The sequence below is a fragment of the Mauremys reevesii genome, unplaced genomic scaffold (assembly GCF_016161935.1).
Source record: "Mauremys reevesii isolate NIE-2019 unplaced genomic scaffold, ASM1616193v1 Contig39, whole genome shotgun sequence".
Classification (NCBI taxonomy): domain Eukaryota; kingdom Metazoa; phylum Chordata; order Testudines; family Geoemydidae; genus Mauremys; species Mauremys reevesii.
This window is the reverse complement of record NW_024100850.1, coordinates 391,974-408,766: the sequence shown is the minus strand read 5'-3', so window position 1 is coordinate 408,766 and position 16,793 is coordinate 391,974. Positions and strand designations below refer to the sequence as shown.

Genomic DNA, 16,793 nt, shown 5'->3' with positions numbered 1-16,793 from the left:
GGCTGTGATCAGCTCAGAGGAGCAGAGGGTGCCTTGTGCTGGACAGGATGAGCTCTCTGGGGCAGGGAACTTGTCTGCAGAGCCCCAGGCATGTCCTAGGTGCCAGATAATTCACACAACATCCCAGCCTGCTCCCGGAGCCGGATGGGATGGATGGTCCTAGGCAGCCTTTGGGCAACCTCACACAAACAGCTGGGGAGAAAGAGGGCCCACGTGGCTGCCAGGTGACTCCGCACAGAGCAGAAGGCAGTGGGGGGCGGAGGGGCCCACGTGGCTGCCAGGTGACTCCACACAGAGCAGAAGGCAGTGGGGGGCGGAGGGGCCCACGTGGCTGCCAGGTGACTCTGCACAGAGCAGAAGGCAGTGGGGGGCGGAGGGGCCCACGTGGCTGCCAGGTGACTCCGCACAGAGCAGAAGGCAGTGGGGGGCAGAGGGACCCACGTGGCTGCCAGGTGACTCCACACAGAGCAGAAGGCACTGGGGGGGCGGAGGGGCCCACGTGGCTGCCAGGTGACTCCACACAGAGCAGAAGGCACTGGGGGGGCGTTGGGGCCCACGTGGCTGCAAGGTGACTCCACACAGAGCAGAAGGCACTGGGGGGCGGAGGGGCCCACGTGGCTGCCAGGTGACTCCGCACAGAGCAGAAGGCACTGGGGGGCGGAGGGGCCCACGTGGCTGCCAGGTGACTCCGCACATAGCAGAAGGCATTGGGGGCGGAGGGCCCACGTGGCTGCCAGGTGACTCCGCACAGAGCAGAAGGCAGTGGGGCGGAGGAGCCCACGTGGCTGCCAGGTGACTCCGCACAGAGCAGAAGGCACTTGGGGCGGAGGGGCCCACGTGGCTGCCAGGTGACTCCACACAGAGCAGAAGGCACTGGTGGGCGGAGGGCCCACGTGGCTGCCAGGTGACTCCGCACAGAGCAGAAGGCAGTGGGGGGCGGAGGGGCCCACGTGGCTGCCAGGTGACTCCGCACAGAGCAGAAGGCAGTGGGGGGCGTGGGAGCCCACGTGGCTTCCAGGTGACTCCGCACAGAGCAGAAGGCACTGGAGGCGGAGGGGCCCACGTGGCTGCCAGGTGACTCCGCACAGAGCAGAAGGCAGTGGGGCGGAGGGGCCCACGTGGCTGCCAGGTGACTCCGCACAGAGCAGAAGGCACTGGAGGGCGGAGGGGCCCACCGGGCTGCCCTGTGACTACACACAGAGCAGAAGGCCGAGGGGGGCCGAGGGGCCCACGGGGCTTCCCGCTGACTCCACACAGAGCAGAAGGCACTGGGGCGGAGGAGCCACGTGGCTGCCAGGTGACTCCGCACAGAGCAGAAGGCACTGGAGGCGGAGGGGCCCACGTGGCTGCCAGGTGACTCCACACAGAGCAGAAGGCAGTGGGGGGCTGAGGTGCCCACGTGGCTTCCAGGTGACTCCACACAGAGCAGAAGGCACTGGGGGGGCGGAGGAGCCCACGTGGAGGCCAGGTGACTCCGCACAGAGCAGAAGGCACGGGAGGGCGGAGGAGCCCACGTGGCTGCCAGGTGACTCCGCACAGAGCAGAAGGCAGTGGTGGGTGGAGGGGCCCACGTGGCTGCCAGGTGACTCTGCACAGAGCAGAAGGCACTGGGGGGCGGAGGGGCCCACGTGGCTGCCAGGTGACTCTGCACAGAGCAGAAGGCACTGGGAGGCGGAGGGGCCCACGTGGCTGCCAGGTGACTCCGCACAGAGCAGAAGGCACTGGGGGGCGGAGGGGCCCACGTGGCTGCCAGGTGACTCCGCACAGAGCAGAAGGCAGTGGGGGGCAGAGGGGCCCACGTGGCTGCCAGGTGACTCCACACAGAGCAGAAGGCAGTGGGGGGCGGAGGGCCCACGTGGCTGCCAGGTGACTCCGCACAGAGCAGAAGGCACTGGGAGGCGGAGGAGCCCACGTGGCTGCCAGGTGACTCCGCACAGAGCAGAAGGCACTGGGGCGGAGGCCCACGTGGCTGCCAGGTGACTCCGCACAGAGCAGAAGGCACTGGTGGGCGGAGGGCCCACGTGGCTGCCAGGTGACTCCGCACAGAGCAGAAGGCAGTGGGGGGCGGAGGGGCCCACGTGGCTGCCAGGTGACTCCGCACAGAGCAGAAGGCACTGGGGGGCGGAGGGGCCCACGTGGCTGCCAGGTGACTCCGCACAGAGCAGAAGGCAGTGGGGGGCGGAGGGGCCCACGTGGCTGCCAGGTGACTCCGCACAGAGCAGAAGGCAGTGGGGGGCGGAGGGGCCCACGTGGCTGCCAGGTGACTCCGCACAGAGCAGAAGGCACTGGGGGGCGGAGGGGCCCACGTGGCTGCCAGGTGACTCCACACAGAGCAGAAGGCACTGGGGGGCGGAGGGGCCCACGTGGCTGCCAGGTGACTCCACACAGAGCAGAAGGCAGTGGGGCGGAGGGGCCCACGTGGCTGCCAGGTGACTCCGCACAGAGCAGAAGGCACTGGTGGGTGGAGGGGCGTGGCTGCCAGGTGACTCGCGCAGAGCAGAAGGCAGTGGGGGGCGGAGGGGCCCACGTGGCTGCCAGGTGACTCCGCACAGAGCAGAAGGCAGTGGGGGGCGGAGGGGCCCACGTGGCTGCCAGGTGACTCCGCACAGAGCAGAAGGCACTGGGGCGGAGGGCCCACGTGGCTGCCAGGTGACTCCGCACAGAGCAGAAGGCAGTGGGGGGCGGAGGAGCCCACGTGGCTGCCAGGTGACTCCGCACAGAGCAGAAGGCACTGGAGGGCGGAGGGGCCCACGTGGCTTCCAGGTGACTCCGCACAGAGCAGAAGGCAGTGCGGGGCGGAGGGGCCCACGTGGCTGCCAGGTGACTCAGCACAGAGCAGAAGGCACTGGAGGGCGGAGGGGCCACGTGGCTGCCCGGTGACTCCACACCGAGCAGAAGGCAGGGGGGGGCAGATGGGCCCACGTGGCTTCCAGGTGACTCCACACAGAGCAGAAGGCACTGGGGGGGCGGAGGAGCCCACGTGGCTGCCAGGTGACTCCGCACAGAGCAGAAGGCACTGGAGGGCGGAGGGGCCCACGTGGCTGCCAGGTGACTCCACACAGAGCAGAAGGCAGTGGGGGGCAGAGGGGCCCACGTGGCTTCCAGGTGACTCCACACAGAGCAGAAGGCACTGGGGGGGCGGAGGAGCCCACGTGGCTGCCAGGTGACTCCGCACAGAGCAGAAGGCACTGGAGGGCGGAGGAGCCCACGTGGCTGCCAGGTGACTCCGCACAGAGCAGAAGGCAGTGGTGGGCGGAGGGGCCCACGTGGCTGCCAGGTGACTCTGCACAGAGCAGAAGGCACTGGGGGGCGGAGGGGCCCACGTGGCTGCCAGGTGACTCTGCACAGAGCAGAAGGCACTGGGGGGCGGAGGGGCCCACGTGGCTGCCAGGTGACTCCGCACAGAGCAGAAGGCACTGGGGGGCGGAGGGGCCCACGTGGCTGCCAGGTGACTCCGCACAGAGCAGAAGGCAGTGGGGGGCAGAGGGGCCCACGTGGCTGCCAGGTGACTCCACACAGAGCAGAAGGCAGTGGGGGGCGGAGGGGCCCACGTGGCTGCCAGGTGACTCCGCACAGAGCAGAAGGCACTGGGGGGCGGAGGAGCCCACGTGGCTGCCAGGTGACTCCGCACAGAGCAGAAGGCACTGGTGGGCGGAGGGGCCCACGTGGCTGCCAGGTGACTCCGCACAGAGCAGAAGGCACTGGGGGGCGGAGGGGCCCACGTGGCTGCCAGGTGACTCCGCACAGAGCAGAAGGCAGTGGGGGGCGGAGGGGCCCACGTGGCTGCCAGGTGACTCCGCACAGAGCAGAAGGCACTGGTGGGCGGAGGGGCCCACGTGGCTGCCAGGTGACTCCGCACAGAGCAGAAGGCAGTGGGGGGCGGAGGGGCCCACGTGGCTGCCAGGTGACTCCGCACAGAGCAGAAGGCAGTGGGGCGGAGGGCCCACGTGGCTGCCAGGTGACTCCGCACAGAGCAGAAGGCACTGGGGCGGAGGGCCCACGTGGCTGCCAGGTGACTCCACACAGAGCCGAAGGCACTGGGGGGCGGAGGGGCCCACGTGGCTGCCAGGTGACTCCACAGAGAGCAGAAGGCAGTGGGGCGGAGGGGCCCACGTGGCTGCCAGGTGACTCCGCACAGAGCAGAAGGCACTGGTGGGCGGAGGGCCGACGTGGCTGCCAGGTGACTCCGCGCAGAGCAGAAGGCAGTGGGGGGCGGAGGGGCCCACGTGGCTGCCTGGTGACGCCGCACAGACCAGAAGGCAGTGGGGGGCGGGGGGGCCCACGTGGCTGCCAGGTGACTCCGCACAGAGCAGAATGCACTGGGGGGCGGAGGGGCCCACGTGGCTGCCAGGTGACTCCGCACAGAGCAGAAGGCAGTGGGGCGGAGGAGCCCACGTGGCTGCCAGGTGACTCCACACAGAGCAGAAGGCAGTGGGGCGGAGGGCCCACGTGGCTGCCAGGTGACTCCGCACAGAGCAGAAGGCACTGGGGGGCGGAGGGGCCCACGTGGCTGCCAGGTGACTCCACACAGAGCAGAAGGCAGTGGGGCGGAGGGCCCACGTGGCTGCCAGGTGACTCCGCACAGAGCAGAAGGCACTGGAGGGAGGAGGGGCCGACGAGGCTGCCAGGTGACTCCGCGCAGAGCAGAAGGCAGTGGGGGGCGGAGGGGCCCACGTGGCTGCCAGGTGACTCCGCCCAGAGCAGAAGGCAGTGGGGGGCGGAGGGGCCCACGTGGCTGCCAGGTGACTCCGCACAGAGCAGAAGGCACTGGGGGGCGGAGGGGCCCACGTGGCTGCCAGGTGACTCCGCACAGAGCAGAAGGCAGTGGGGGGCGGAGGAGCCCACGTGGCTGCCAGGTGACTCCGCACAGAGCAGAAGGCACTGGAGGGCGGAGGGGCCCACGTGGCTGCCAGGTGACTCCGCACAGAGCAGAAGGCAGTGCGGGGCGGAGGGGCCCACGTGGCTGCCAGGTGACTCCGCACAGAGCAGAAGGCACTGGAGGGCGGAGGGGCCCACGTGGCTGCCAGGTGACTCCACACAGAGCAGAAGGCAGTGGGGGGCAGAGGGGCCCACGTGGCTTCCAGGTGACTCCACACAGAGCAGAAGGCACTGGGGGGGCGGAGGAGCCCACGTGGCTGCCAGGTGACTCCGCACAGAGCAGAAGGCACTGGAGGGCGGAGGGGCCCACGTGGCTGCCAGGTGACTCCACACAGAGCAGAAGGCAGTGGGGGGCAGAGGGGCCCACGTGGCTTCCAGGTGACTCCACACAGAGCAGAAGGCACTGGGGGGCGGAGGGGCCCACGTGGCTGCCAGGTGACTCCGCACAGAGCAGAAGGCACTGGAGGACGGAGGAGCCCACGTGGCTGCCAGGTGACTCCGCACAGAGCAGAAGGCAGTGGTGGGCGGAGGGGCCCACGTGGCTGCCAGGTGACTCCGCACAGAGCAGAAGGCACTGGGGGGCGGAGGGGCCCACGTGGCTGCCAGGTGACTCCGCACAGAGCAGAAGGCACTGGTGGGCGGAGGGGCCCACGTGGCTGCCAGGTGACTCCGCACAGAGCAGAAGGCACTGGGGCGGAGGGCCCACGTGGCTGCCTGGTGACTCCACACAGAGCAGAAGGCAGTGGGGGGCAGAGGGGCCCACGTGGCTGCCAGGTGACTCCACACAGAGCAGAAGGCAGTGGGGGGCGGAGGGGCCCACGTGGCTGCCAGGTGACTCCGCACAGAGCAGAAGGCACTGGTGGGCGGAGGGGCCCACGTGGCTGCCAGGTGACTCCGCACAGAGCAGAAGGCACTGGGGGGCGGAGGGGCCCACGTGGCTGCCAGGTGACTCCGCACAGAGCAGAAGGCACTGGGGGGCGGAGGGGCCCACGTGGCTGCCAGGTGACTCCGCACAGAGCAGAAGGCAGTGGGGGACGGAGGGGCCCACGTGGCTGCCAGGTGACTCCGCACAGAGCAGAAGGCACTGGGGGGCGGAGGGGCCCACGTGGCTGCCAGGTGACTCCGCACAGAGCAGGAGGCAGTGGGGCGGAGGGCCCACGTGGCTGCCAGGTGACTCCGCACAGAGCAGAAGGCAGTGGGGCGGAGGGCCCACGTGGCTGCCAGGTGACTCCGCACAGAGCAGAAGGCACTGGGGCGGAGGGGCCCACGTGGCTGCCAGGTGACTCATCACAGAGCAGAAGGCAGTGGGGGTCTGAGGGGCCCACGTGGCTGCCAGGTGACTCCACACAGAGCAGAAGGCAGTGGGGGGCGGAGGGGCCCACGTGGCTGCCAGGTGACTCCGCACAGAGCAGAAGGCACTGGGGAGGCGGAGGCGCCCACGTGGCTGCCAGGTGACTCCGCACAGAGCAGAAGGCACTGGGGGGCGGAGGGGCCCACGTGGCTGCCAGGTGACTCCGCACAGAGCAGAAGGCACTGGTGGGCGGAGGGCCCACGTGGCTGCCAGGTGACTCCGCACAGAGCAGAAGGCAGTGGGGGGCGGAGGGGCCCACGTGGCTGCCAGGTGACTCCGCACAGAGCAGAAGGCACTGGTGGGCGGAGGGGCCCACGTGGCTGCCAGGTGACTCCGCACAGAGCAGAAGGCAGTGGTGGGCGGAGGGGCCCACGTGGCTGCCAGGTGACTCCGCACAGAGCAGAAGGCAGTGGGGGACGGAGGGCCCACGTGGCTGCCAGGTGACTCCGCACAGAGCAGAAGGCACTGGGGGGCGGAGGGGCCCACGTGGCTGCCAGGTGACTCCACACAGAGCAGAAGGCACTGGGGGGCGGAGGGGCCCACGTGGCTGCCAGGTGACTCCACACAGAGCAGAAGGCAGTGGGGGGCGGAGGGGCCCACGTGGCTGCCAGGTGACTCCGCACAGAGCAGAAGGCACTGGTGGGCGGAGGGGCCCACGTGGCTGCCAGGTGACTCCGCACAGAGCAGAAGGCAGTGGGGCGGAGGGGCCCACGTGGCTGCCAGGTGACTCCGCACAGAGCAGAAGGCAGTGGTGGGCGGAGGGGCCCACGTGGCTGCCAGGTGACTCCGCACAGAGCAGAAGGCACTGGGGGGCGGAGGGGCCCACGTGGCTGCCAGGTGACTCCGCACAGAGCAGAAGGCACTGGGGGGCGGAGGGGCCCACGTGGCTGCCAGGTGACTCCGCACAGAGCAGAAGGCACTGGGGGGCGGAGGGGCCCACGTGGCTGCCAGGTGACTCCGCACAGAGCAGAAGGCAGTGGGGGAGGGGCCCACGTGGCTGCCAGGTGACTCCGCACAGAGCAGAAGGCACTGGAGGGCGGAGGGGCCCACGTGGCTGCCAGGTGACTCCACACAGAGCAGAAGGCAGTGGGGGGCAGAGGGGCCCACGTGGCTGCCAGGTGACTCCACACAGAGCAGAAGGCACTGGGGCGGAGGTGCCCACCTGGCTGCCAGGCGACTCCGCACAGAGCAGAACGCACTGGAGGGCGGAGGGGCCCACGTGGCTGCCAGGTGACTCCACACAGAGCAGAAGGCAGTGGGGGGCAGAGGGGCCCACGTGGCTTCCAGGTGACTCCACACAGAGCAGAAGGCACTGGGGGGGCGGAGGGGCCCACGTGGCTGCCAGGTGACTCTGCACAGAGCAGAAGGCACTGGAGGCGGAGGAGCCCACGTGGCTGCCAGGTGACTCCGCACAGAGCAGAAGGCAGTGGTGGGAGGAGGGGCCCACGTGGCTGCCAGGTGACTCTGCACAGAGCAGAAGGCACTGGGGGGCGGAGGGGCCCACGTGGCTGCCAGGTGACTCTGCACAGAGCAGAAGGCACTGGGGGGCGGAGGGGCCCACGTGGCTGCCAGGTGACTCCGCACAGAGCAGAAGGCACTGGGGGGCGGAGGGGCCCACGTGGCTGCCAGGTGACTCCACACAGAGCAGAAGGCAGTGGGGGGCAGAGGGGCCCACGTGGCTGCCAGGTGACTCCACACAGAGCAGAAGGCAGTGGGGGGCGGAGGGGCCCACGTGGCTGCCAGGTGACTCCGCACAGAGCAGAAGGCACTGGGGAGGCGGAGGAGCCCACGTGGCTGCCAGGTGACTCCGCACAGAGCAGAAGGCACTGGGGGGCGGAGGGGCCCACGTGGCTGCCAGGTGACTCCGCACAGAGCAGAAGGCACTGGTGGGCGGAGGGGCCCACGTGGCTGCCAGGTGACTCCGCACAGAGCAGAAGGCAGTGGGGGGCGGAGGGGCCCACGTGGCTGCCAGGTGACTCCGCACAGAGCAGAAGGCACTGGTGGGCGGAGGGGCCCACGTGGCTGCCAGGTGACTCCGCACAGAGCAGAAGGCAGTGGGGGGCGGAGGGGCCCACGTGGCTGCCAGGTGACTCCGCACAGAGCAGAAGGCAGTGGGGGGCGGAGGGGCCCACGTGGCTGCCAGGTGACTCCGCACAGAGCAGAAGGCAGTGGGGCGGAGGGCCCACGTGGCTGCCAGGTGACTCCCCACAGAGCAGAAGGCACTGGGGGGCGGAGGGGCCCACGTGGCTGCCAGGTGACTCCACACAGAGCAGAAGGCAGTGGGGGGCGGAGGGGCCCACGTGGCTGCCAGGTGACTCCGCACAGAGCAGAAGGCACTGGTGGGCGGAGGGGCCCACGTGGCTGCCAGGTGACTCGCGCAGAGCAGAAGGCAGTGGGGGGCGGAGGGGCCCACGTGGCTGCCAGGTGACTCCGCACAGAGCAGAAGGCAGTGGGGGGCGGAGGGGCCCACGTGGCTGCCAGGTGACTCCGCACAGAGCAGAAGGCACTGGGGGGCGGAGGGCCCACGTGGCTGCCAGGTGACTCCGCACAGAGCAGAAGGCAGTGGGGGGCGGAGGAGCCCACGTGGCTGCCAGGTGACTCCACACAGAGCAGAAGGCAGTGGGGGGCGGAGGGGCCCACGTGGCTGCCAGGTGACTCCGCACAGAGCAGAAGGCACTGGGGGGCGGAGGGGCCCACGTGGCTGCCAGGTGACTCCACACAGAGCAGAAGGCAGTGGTGGGCTGAGGGGCCCACGTGGCTGCCAGGTGACTCCACACAGAGCAGAAGGCACTGGGGGGGCGGAGGAGCCCACGTGGCTGCCAGGTGACTCCGCACAGAGCAGAAGGCACTGGGGGGCGGAGGGGCCCACGTGGCTGCCAGGTGACTCCGCACAGAGCAGAAGGCAGTGGGGGGCGGAGGGGCCCACGTGGCTGCCAGGTGACTCCGCACAGAGCAGAAGGCACTGGGGGGCGGAGGGGCCCACGTGGCTGCCAGGTGACTCCGCACAGAGCAGAAGGCACTGGGGGGCGGAGGGGCCCACGTGGCTGCCAGGTGACTCCGCACAGAGCAGAAGGCACTGGGGGGCGGAGGGGCCCACGTGGCTGCCAGGTGACTCCGCACAGAGCAGAAGGCAGTGCGGGGCGGAGGGGCCCACGTGGCTGCCAGGTGACTCCGCACAGAGCAGAAGGCACTGGAGGGCGGAGGGGCCCACGTGGCTGCCAGGTGACTCCACACAGAGCAGAAGGCAGTGGGGGGCAGAGGGGCCCACGTGGCTTCCAGGTGACTCCACACAGAGCAGAAGGCACTGGGGGGGCGGAGGAGCCCACGTGGCTGCCAGGTGACTCCGCACAGAGCAGAAGGCACTGGAGGGCGGAGGGGCCCACGTGGCTGCCAGGTGACTCCACACAGAGCAGAAGGCAGTGGGGGGCAGAGGGGCCCACGTGGCTGCCAGGTGACTCCACACAGAGCAGAAGGCACTGGGGGGGCGGAGGAGCCCACGTGGCTGCCAGGTGACTCCGCACAGAGCAGAAGGCAGTGGGGGGCGGAGGGGCCCACGTGGCTGCCAGGTGACTCCGCACAGAGCAGAAGGCACTGGGGGGCGGAGGGGCCCACGTGGCTGCCAGGTGACTCTGCACAGAGCAGAAGGCACTGGGGGGCGGAGGGGCCCACGTGGCTGCCAGGTGACTCCGCACAGAGCAGAAGGCACTGGGGGGCGGAGGGGCCCACGTGGCTGCCAGGTGACTCCACACAGAGCAGAAGGCAGTGGGGGGCAGAGGGGCCCACGTGGCTGCCAGGTGACTCCACACAGAGCAGAAGGCAGTGGGGGGCGGAGGTGCCCACGTGGCTGCCAGGTGACTCCTCACAGAACATAAGGAAGTGGGGCGCGGAGGGGCCCACGTGGCTGCCAGGTGACTCCGCACAGAGCAGAAGGCACTGGTGGGCGGAGGGGCCCACGTGGCTGCCAGGTGACTCCGCACAGAGCAGAAGGCACTGGTGGGCGGAGGGGCCCACGTGGCTGCCAGGTGACTCCGCACAGAGCAGAAGGCAGTGGGGGGCGGAGGGGCCCACGTGGCTGCCAGGTGACTCCGCACAGAGCAGAAGGCACTGGGGGGCGGAGGGGCCCACGTGGCTGCCAGGTGACTCCACACAGAGCAGAAGGCACTGGGGGGCGGAGGGGCCCACGTGGCTGCCAGGTGACTCCACACAGAGCAGAAGGCAGTGGGGGGCGGAGGGGCCCACGTGGCTGCCAGGTGACTCCGCACAGAGCAGAAGGCACTGGTGGGCGGAGGGGCCCACGTGGCTGCCAGGTGACTCCGCACAGAGCAGAAGGCAGTGGGGGGCGGAGGGGCCCACGTGGCTGCCAGGTGACTCCGCACAGAGCAGAAGGCAGTGGGGGGCGGAGGGGCCCACGTGGCTGCCAGGTGACTCCGCACAGAGCAGAAGGCACTGGGGGGCGGAGGGGCCCACGTGGCTGCCAGGTGACTCCGCACAGAGCAGAAGGCAGTGGGGGGCGGAGGGGCCCACGTGGCTGCCAGGTGACTCCACAGAGCAGAAGGCACTGGGGCGGAGGGGCCCACGTGGCTGCCAGGTGACTCCGCACAGAGCAGAAGGCACTGGGGGGCGGAGGGGCCCACGTGGCTGCCAGGTGACTCCACACAGAGCAGAAGGCAGTGGGGGGCAGAGGGGCCCACGTGGCTTCCAGGTGACTCCACACAGAGCAGAAGGCACTGGGGGGGCGGAGGAGCCCACGTGGCTGCCAGGTGACTCCGCACAGAGCAGAAGGCAGTGGTGGGCGGAGGGGCCCACGTGGCTGCCAGGTGACTCCGCACAGAGCAGAAGGCACTGGGGGGCGGAGGGGCCCACGTGGCTGCCAGGTGACTCTGCACAGAGCAGAAGGCACTGGGGGGCGGAGGGGCCCACGTGGCTGCCAGGTGACTCCGCACAGAGCAGAAGGCACTGGGGGGCGGAGGGGCCCACGTGGCTGCCAGGTGACTCCACACAGAGCAGAAGGCAGTGGGGGGCAGAGGGGCCCACGTGGCTGCCAGGTGACTCCACACAGAGCAGAAGGCAGTGGGGGGCGGAGGGGCCCACGTGGCTGCCAGGTGACTCCGCACAGAGCAGAAGGCACTGGGGAGGCGGAGGAGCCCACGTGGCTGCCAGGTGACTCCGCACAGAGCAGAAGGCACTGGTGGGCGGAGGGGCCCACGTGGCTGCCAGGTGACTCCGCACAGAGCAGAAGGCACTGGTGGGCGGAGGGGCCCACGTGGCTGCCAGGTGACTCCGCACAGAGCAGAAGGCAGTGGGGGGCGGAGGGGCCCACGTGGCTGCCAGGTGACTCCGCACAGAGCAGAAGGCACTGGGGGGCGGAGGGGCCCACGTGGCTGCCAGGTGACTCCACACAGAGCAGAAGGCACTGGGGGGCGGAGGGGCCCACGTGGCTGCCAGGTGACTCCACACAGAGCAGAAGGCAGTGGGGGGCGGAGGGGCCCACGTGGCTGCCAGGTGACTCCGCACAGAGCAGAAGGCACTGGTGGGCGGAGGGGCCGACGTGGCTGCCAGGTGACTCCGCGCAGAGCAGAAGGCAGTGGGGGGCGGAGGGGCCCACGTGGCTGCCAGGTGACTCCGCACAGAGCAGAAGGCAGTGGTGGGCGGAGGGGCCCACGTGGCTGCCAGGTGACTCCGCACAGAGCAGAAGGCACTGGGGGGCGGAGGGGCCCACGTGGCTGCCAGGTGACTCCGCACAGAGCAGAAGGCAGTGGGGGGCGGAGGAGCCCACGTGGCTGCCAGGTGACTCCACACAGAGCAGAAGGCAGTGGGGGGCGGAGGGGCCCACGTGGCTGCCAGGTGACTCCGCACAGAGCAGAAGGCACTGGGGGGCGGAGGGGCCCACGTGGCTGCCAGGTGACTCCACACAGAGCAGAAGGCAGTGGGGGGCAGAGGGGCCCACGTGGCTTCCAGGTGACTCCACACAGAGCAGAAGGCACTGGGGGGGCGGAGGAGCCCACGTGGCTGCCAGGTGAGTCCGCACAGAGCAGAAGGCAGTGGGGGGCGGAGGGGCCCACGTGGCTGCCAGGTGACTCCGCACAGAGCAGAAGGCAGTGGGGGGCGGAGGGGCCCACGTGGCTACCAGGTGACTCCGCACAGAGCAGAAGGCACTGGGGGGCGGAGGGGCCCACGTGGCTGCCAGGTGACTCCGCACAGAGCAGAAGGCACTGGGGGGCGGAGGGGCCCACGTGGCTGCCAGGTGACTCCGCACAGAGCAGAAGGCACTGGGGGGCGGAGGGGCCCACGTGGCTGCCAGGTGACTCCACACAGAGCAGAAGGCAGTGGGGGGCAGAGGGGCCCACGTGGCTGCCAGGTGACTCCACACAGAGCAGAAGGCAGTGGGGGGCGGAGGGGCCCACGTGGCTGCCAGGTGACTCCGCACAGAGCAGAAGGCACTGGTGGGCGGAGGGGCCCACGTGGCTGCCAGGTGACTCCGCACAGAGCAGAAGGCACTGGTGGGCGGAGGGGCCCACGTGGCTGCCAGGTGACTCTGCACAGAGCAGAAGGCACTGGTGGGCGGAGGAGCCCACGTGGCTGCCAGGTGACTCCGCACAGAGCAGAAGGCACTGGTGGGCGGAGGGGCCCACGTGGCTGCCAGGTGACTCCGCACAGAGCAGAAGGCACTGGGGGGCGGAGGGGCCCACGTGGCTGCCAGGTGACTCCGCACATAGCAGAAGGCACTGGGGGGCGGAGGGGCCCACGTGGCTGCCAGGTGACTCCGCACAGAGCAGAAGGCAGTGGGGGACGGAGGGCCCACGTGGCTGCCAGGTGACTCCGCACAGAGCAGAAGGCAGTAGGGGCCGGAGGGGCCCACGTGGCTGCCAGGTGACTTCGCACAGAGCAGAAGGCACTGGGGGGCGGAGGAGCCCACGTGGCTGCCAGGTGACTCCGCACAGAGCAGAAGGCACTGGGGAGGCGGGCCCACGTCGCTGCCCGGTGACTCCGCACAGAGCAGAAGGCAGTGGGGGGCGGAGGGGCCCACGTGGCTGCCTGGTGACTCCGCACAGAGCAGAAGGCAGTGGGGGGCGGAGGGGCCCACGTGGCTGCCAGGTGACTCCGCACAGAGCAGAAGGCACTGGGGGGCGGAGGGGCCCACGTGGCTGCCAGGTGACTCCACACAGAGCAGAAGGCAGTGGGGGGCAGAGGGGCCCACGTGGCTGCCAGGTGACTCCACACAGAGCAGAAGGCAGTGGGGGGCGGAGGGGCCCACGTGGCTGCCAGGTGACTCCGCACAGAGCAGAAGGCACTGGGGGGCGGAGGGGCCCACGTGGCTGCCAGGTGACTCCGCACAGAGCAGAAGGCACTGGTGGGCGGAGGGGCCCACGTGGCTGCCAGGTGACTCTGCACAGAGCAGAAGGCACTGGTGGGCGGAGGAGCCCACGTGGCTGCCAGGTGACTCCGCACAGAGCAGAAGGCACTGGTGGGCGGAGGGGCCCACGTGGCTGCCAGGTGACTCCGCACAGAGCAGAAGGCACTGGGGGGCGGAGGGGCCCACGTGGCTGCCAGGTGACTCCGCACATAGCAGAAGGCACTGGGGGGCGGAGGGGCCCACGTGGCTGCCAGGTGACTCCGCACAGAGCAGAAGGCAGTGGGGGACGGAGGGGCCCACGTGGCTGCCAGGTGACTCCGCACAGAGCAGAAGGCAGTAGGGGACGGAGGGGCCCACGTGGCTGCCAGGTGACTTCGCACAGAGCAGAAGGCACTGGGGCGGAGGAGCCCACGTGGCTGCCAGGTGACTCCGCACAGAGCAGAAGGCACTGGGGGGCGGAGGGGCCCACGTCGCTGCCAGGTGACTCCGCACAGAGCAGAAGGCAGTGGGGGGCGGAGGGGCCCACGTGGCTGCCAGGTGACTCCGCACAGAGCAGAAGGCAGTGGGGGGCGGCGGGGCCCACGTGGCTGCCAGGTGACTCCGCACAGAGCAGAAGACACTGGAGGGCGGAGGGGCCCACGTGGCTGCCAGGTGACTCCGCACAGAGCAGAATGCAGTGGGGGGCAGAGGGGCCCACGTGGCTGCCAGGTGACTCCACACAGAGCAGAAGGCACTGGGGGGCGGAGGGGCCCACGTGGCTGCCAGGTGACTCCGCACAGAGCAGAAGGCAGTGGGGCGGAAGGGCCACGTGGCTGCCAGGTGACTCCGCACAGAGCAGAAGGCAGTGGGGCGGAGGGGCCCACGTGGCTGCCAGGTGACTCCGCACAGAGCAGAAGGCAGTGGGGCGGGGGCCCACGTGGCTGCCCGGTGACTCCGCACAGAGCAGAGGGCCCGGGAGGGCGGAGGGGCCCACGTGGCTGCCAGGTGACTCCCCACAGAGCAGAAGGCAGGGGGGGGCGGAGGGGCCCACGTGGCTGCCAGGTGACTCCACACAGAGCAGAAGGCACTGGGGGGCGGAGGGGCCCACGTGGCTGCCAGGTGACTCCGCACAGAGCAGGAGGCAGTGGTGGGTGGAGGGGCCCACGTGGCTGCCAGGTGACTCCGCACAGAGCAGAAGGCACTGAGGAGGCGGAGGAGCCAACTTGGCTGCCTGGTGACTCCGCACAGAGCAGAAGGCAGTGGGGGGCGGAGGCGCCCACGTGGCTGCCAGGTGACTCCACACAGAGCAGAACGCAGTGGGGGGCGGAGGGGCCCACGTGGCTGCCAGGTGACTCCGCACAGAGCAGAAGACAGTGGGGGGCGGAGGGGCCCACGTGGCTGCCAGGTGACTCCGCACAGAGCAGAAGGCAGTGGGGGGCGGAGGGACCCACGTGGCTGCCAGGTGACTCCGCACAGAGCAGAAGGCACTGGGGGGCGGAGGAGCCCACGTGGCTGCCAGGTTACTCCGCACAGAGCAGAAGGCACTGGGGGGCGGAGGAGCCCACGTGGCTGCCAGGTGACTCCGCACAGAGCAGAAGGCACTGGGGGGCAGAGGGGCCCACGTGGCTGCCAGGTGACTCCGCACAGAGCAGAAGGCACTGGGGGGCAGAGGGGCCCACGTGGCTGCTGGGCAATGCCCCGCAGAGAGCTGGGCAGGGACAGGGGACCATGTAGCTGCTGGGTGACACCGTGCAGAGAGCAGGCTCTGAAGAGTAAAGAAGGCTTCCCAATATCTACGTCAAGTCTTCTCCACTAAGGGGAGTGTCACCAGGACAGTCGTGTGCTATGTGCGCCAAACCTCAATGATTACACACCAATTCAGACCTTGCCTTTTCCCATTGCTTAGGAAGCAGAGGCTGACAGGCAGCAGCACGCACATCGTCCCGCTTGGGCAGCTCCCGGAAAAGCCAAGTGCTTGTTACTGCCAGCAAGCCAATTCCAGAGGCTGCTGCACTCACACGCCCAAGTGCTGCTGGAGCGACTGCGGGTGCTGAGCAGCTCCCAGGATTTGGCCAATGTGATACAAATGACTGATGTACATTTCACGTCACGTTAATATACATCAGAGCAATGCTCCAGGCATCCTAAATCGCTGCATGAGGGCTAAGAATACTGAGTGAGGATACAAGAATTCTTTTGAAAAAGTCACTTTATTCTGCCTCTCTTCTATTCCCTGAATCTGATCCCATTGTTCTTTAGATGCTCAACAGTCACTGATGAGCTATAATGATAATATAATATCTGGAGATATACCAATCTCCTAGAACTGGAAGGGACCCTGAAAGGTCATCAAGTCCAGCCCCCTGCCTTCACTAGCAGGACCAAGTACTGATTTTACCCCAGATCCCTAAGTGGCCCCCTCAAGGATTGAACTCACAGCCCTGGATTTAGCAGGCCAATGCTCAAACCACTGAGCGATCCCTCCCCGCCCCAGAGGAAAGTGCCTGTTTGGGAGACGGCTGTGTACCTTTCCTTCAGCGGAGGAGTGACAGCATTTGTTGTCACAGGACTGATCACCTGGCTTTGGAAGTTTGTTCCTGGCTGGAGGTTAGTAGGTGGGTTTGCAGCCCATGAACAAAGAGCATGGTGAATGCTGGGCACCGGAACTGGCCTGCCTCTCTTAGCTCTGAACAGGGGACAGGGAAAGCATGGGGCTGGTGGAGGAAGTGGTGTCAGACTCACAAAACACAAACAAGCCTTCATTCAGGACACTGATCGCCAGTGTGTGCGGGCCACAGGGCATTTGCCTCCTTGCCAACTCTGCTACGAACAGCATTGTGACAAATGGGCTTACAAATCCACCCAACTTGGGAGCGCAGCTGTAAAAAGCATGTAAAAGTTACAAGTTGTTCCAGTAACCTATAACAACAAACGTTGATGAGAACAGGCACAGAAGGGAGACAACTGAAGGGGGAATAACTGAATTACTCTGAGAAAAAAAAGCCCAAGTCACTATGACTCAAGGACTGCAGTGAAATTACGCTCGTTAAAAAGAGGAAATGTGGCACTGGAAGTTCATGAGCCAAAACTGGTATGTCGGATATTAGGCCTTTGTGGTGGACATAATAATGAGGGGATGGGCTATTCCACCCACCACTCCCTCTTGGGGTCCTTAAAGAGAGATTTTGTGGGGAAAGAATGAAAGAACAAACAAAAAGAACAGATGGATAG

The 16,793-nt window shown here is 68.2% G+C and overlaps 1 protein-coding gene across 1 annotated transcript in view; it reads right to left on the bottom strand.

The window, feature by feature from the left end:
• The window catches only part of LOC120393937 (TBC1 domain family member 2A-like), a 46,452-nt gene that overhangs the window by 9,587 nt on the left and 20,072 nt on the right, over window positions 1-16,793 (bottom strand). The window lies entirely within an intron of this gene.